The sequence below is a fragment of the Hemiscyllium ocellatum genome (assembly GCF_020745735.1).
Source record: "Hemiscyllium ocellatum isolate sHemOce1 chromosome 27 unlocalized genomic scaffold, sHemOce1.pat.X.cur. SUPER_27_unloc_14, whole genome shotgun sequence".
Classification (NCBI taxonomy): domain Eukaryota; kingdom Metazoa; phylum Chordata; class Chondrichthyes; order Orectolobiformes; family Hemiscylliidae; genus Hemiscyllium; species Hemiscyllium ocellatum.
In genome coordinates, this window is record NW_026867481.1 from 473,436 (window position 1) to 476,497 (window position 3,062).

Genomic DNA, 3,062 nt, shown 5'->3' on the forward strand with positions numbered 1-3,062 from the left:
GATCCATTCACTATAAAGATCGATAACACTTTGGAGTGTGGAGTCACTTCCAAACTTCGACAGTCACCATTGTCCCAAATCCATAGACGACGTCGAATCTCACCACCTTGCTCCTCTCGATCTCCATTGTACAGGAACCAAATCTACCTCAAAGAGTCGAGAAATCATCAGCACGCAGTGGGAAAAGTTCTCTTATTCTGGAAATTTAGATTAATATCGAGTATTGTATGTGTCAATTTTTTTTGGGTTTGAGCTTATTTCCTGATCGTTTGACAAATGATACAAATGAAGGAAGCTCGAAACTTCATACAAGCTCTGGGGAAGATTCTGAAAAAATGATTGCTGAAGAGTGAAATTTGCTTTCCAACTGGTATGTGAGACATTCATGTGAGGCTGAAATACAGGATCTTCCAGGCAGATTAATGCAGTTGTCAATTTGTTTTTGTGTGAATCTCTAGTGAGAGTTTTTGAGCAACATGAAACCGAGGCCCATCAGGCTACGCAGTCTTAACTGTACTGAGCTCTGCAGAAATAAGTGGCGGTGCCTTCAAATCTGACAACCTGAATTTCCAATGAAAATGTATTTTGTGTTTTATTCATTATTATAATAAATCTACCGATGGTGCAGATCCGCTCCCCCTCTGTCGCTGACTGTGTTTGTATGAAGAAATGCCCATTATCAAAAAGGTAATTACAACAAAGAATGACCATTTTAAACACAGGTAATGGAGAGAGAATGACGCTTCTTCCTTGTCATGGTTGTCGGATCCTGTGTTACTAACTGACTGAAATAAGCTATAAATTAAACGGAGAGGTTGGTGAACATTAGAAGCGACCAACACGATACAGTTAAATCCCCAAACCGTTCCTGTAATTCGGACGATCTTGGGGAGCCATGTAGTATTGAATCCAGACAATGTTGCTTTTTTGCAATCGGTACTTAAAGGTCAAACAGACAGGATTAACGTGGGGGGAGGGGGTCTCAGTGTTTTCGCAGCGAGAGCTGACGTTTTCGATGATGGGGTTCTGGAGTTAAGTCTGGGAGACTGGATCGTGAGCGGGGTTGCATTGCCCCAGAGGGATGGAGTTGAATTGCAGAAGACTGAGTGGACTCAGTCTCTCTGGACATGCGTTGTCTGAGTAGGCAGCATATTTACAGAGCGAATCGATAGTTTTAGGTCACTTCACCAGCTCTGTGAGCGGGATATGTTATCTCCTCGACCATTCGCCCAGTATACAGAAGTTCTAAGGTTGAAGATGGGGATATGTGCTGTCACCGATTGCTGCAGTCCTCCTTACCCGACAGTAAGGAGCTTGGTCGGTGTTTTCACTGGTTCCTAAATGTTGAGCCAAGATTGCGAAGCTGCGATCATGCAAGAACCCAGAAGCAAGTTTATTTCTCCCCCACACACAACAACAATTTCTCTTCCTTCCGTCCCCACCTTATCCTCGTTTTAATCCATCAGTTGGGGTGATTATTTAACACTGAGCAGTTGTGTGGGTCCGCGGTCAAATATCTGATCAGGAAAATTGAACCTGAACGTCGACATCTGCAATCAGCCTCGTAAGTGAGAGCCGGGCTGCAAGATCATATCAGGTGGGGTGGGGGAGGGGGGACACACATTTGTAAGACAATTGTGATTCAGATACATGATTTACATCAAGAACAAATTCTCGCATATATTTAAGAAAATTATTTGTGATACACCTTTTTTTCTGTCTGTTGCGTGTATAATGTTGCTTTTAATCAATAGTGGAAAGGTGCACTAAGGTTAAGTGTGATCATCCTGCATTCTTCTAAGTTGTAGAGAACACAGTTCCAGAGTCCTCAGTTTTCGGTCTAAGAACAATTCAAACATTCCAACATTCAGTCTTGTGAAGCATTGTTGCTCTCCCTCTGTGACAAATTTATCTTTGACAGATATTTTAAAAAATTCTAATCGTTTAATTTGAGCTATATAGAATATTCCAATCTCAACAGCACTTATACGTTTTTAGCATGTTGTCTTCTCGTGACATAAGAACAAAGATTGACAGAACTCTTCGGTCATGGAGAACTTCCAAATTTAGACAATTGAAGAAATATTCTAGTATTCTGTTTTACCTACCAAAGTGGCAGCATGAAAGTTCAAAGATGTGTAGACCAGATGAATTCTCCATACTATGGATCACGCCATGGGTCTCGGTGGGTTACTCTTTGGAGTGTCGATGTAGACTTGTTGGGCTGAAGGGCCTGTTTCTACACTGTAGGGAATCATATCTAATCTAATCTTCCGCATTATTTTATATATTCCAGGATCCATCCCTTATTCTGTTTCATCTGATTTCAAATCGTAATGCTATTTCCTTTCTTCGGACGTTATCGGACCTGTTGAGTTTCTTGGTGTCATTCTCCCAGTTCATCTATCTCCATAATACGTATCCGACGATGCCAAGTACGGCAATGGAGCCTCCATAATCTCCATATTATTTCACAATGGAAGATTCCCCAGAAAGTTGTTGACTGGTCCGAACTAACTCACGTACTTCAGTCCTCAACTCTCTCTTCTATCCCACCACAGCGATCCAGTTCCCATTTTCCTGACTTGCTCTCCCACCTGTAACCATATCAAGATGATAATTAGCTGTCATTTTTGCCAGTGACATGCCACCACCAGACACAAATCTCCGTCACCTCCCATATCAGCCCTCCCCAGGGACACTTGCCTGAAGGACATGCTGACTTCACACCCAACAAATCTGCCACCAGCCGACAACTTCACGAATCTTTCCACTACAATTACGGAATGTCTAGGTTTACTTCCGCCCTCCTTCGTGTCTAACGGCACAAGCACACCTTCCAGGTGAAGCAACGCTTTATCTGAACTTCTCACAATGTAGTCCACTGCATTCCCTCTTCACAATTTTGTCTCGTCTATATTGGGACAGCGAAGCATCGCCTGAGTGAGCGATTTGCAGAAAATCCACGTTCTGTCTGCGAAAAAGACCGGGAGGTTCTCGTTGTCGACAACTTCAATATGTCACCTTGCTTCCTGGCCAACATTTCTGTCTCAGGCTTGCTG